Consider the following 840-nt stretch of genomic DNA (forward strand, 5'->3'; position numbering starts at 1 on the left):
AAAGTAAGAAAGCAAGCCACCAGGCCTGGGATTTGAACCATGGTTGACCATGTGAGAGTCCAGAGCCCTAACCCTAACCTGCTGGTCCCTACCTGAGCATTCTTGTTTTTCATCTTGTTGAGCCCATGTAATCAGGGAAGACTTAGGAAACCTAAGGAACCCTGAGAAGGAGAAAGCTGACCCACTGGATTCAGAATCAGTGGTCCAGAAGTAAGCATCACTTTTGAAAAAGAAGCCTTAGGGGCCAGCAGTTGGTGTGCTGGTTGAGGGCACTGGACTCCCACATGGCTGACCGTGGTTCAAGTCCCGGACCTGGCAGCTTGCTTTCTTACTTTCCCTCCCTCTCTCCTTCTCTCTCTCTCTGTTTCTGTCTGGTCAAAATAGAATCAATTAAGTTAAATAAAATAAGAAAAGGAAGCCTTAGAACCACAGGGAAGAATGGATAAAAATGTTCAGAGAGCCCCTCTCATGGGCCAGGTTCATCAATACTGGGTCCTCCCCATACTTTATTGATGAGGAGCCTGAGTATCACAAAGGCCAGGTGATGTCCTCAGTGGCTGAGGCCATCAGCTACAGTGGGATGCGTCCAGCTGACTGCGTCCTGGGTTCTTCTCCCTGAGGCCTGTTCCCTTTTGTGTCAGTTAACTGTTTTTGAGAGTGGACTTCATGTTGTCGTTCGTTTCCTTCCTGGGCTTTCCAGGATCTTGTGTTACTTTCATCATGGGTTGCCAGTTCTATTAAACGCGTCGAGGAGAGTGGTTTACTTGGTCTTTTCTGCCTGTGGTGCATTCCTTGGCATTGCCTAGAATGCAGACTAGGTGGTAGGTAACTGCAGAGGAA

General features: G+C 48.2%; 1 pseudogene; it reads left to right on the forward strand.

The window, feature by feature from the left end:
* LOC102474685 (zinc finger protein 605 pseudogene) overlaps positions 1-619 on the forward strand; it is a 3,201-nt pseudogene extending 2,582 nt beyond the window's left edge.
* Positions 620-840: the final 221 nt, after the last annotated feature.

Source organism: Tupaia chinensis, unplaced genomic scaffold (genome assembly GCF_000334495.1).
Source record: "Tupaia chinensis unplaced genomic scaffold, TupChi_1.0 Scaffold145764_1, whole genome shotgun sequence".
Lineage (NCBI taxonomy): Eukaryota > Metazoa > Chordata > Mammalia > Scandentia > Tupaiidae > Tupaia > Tupaia belangeri.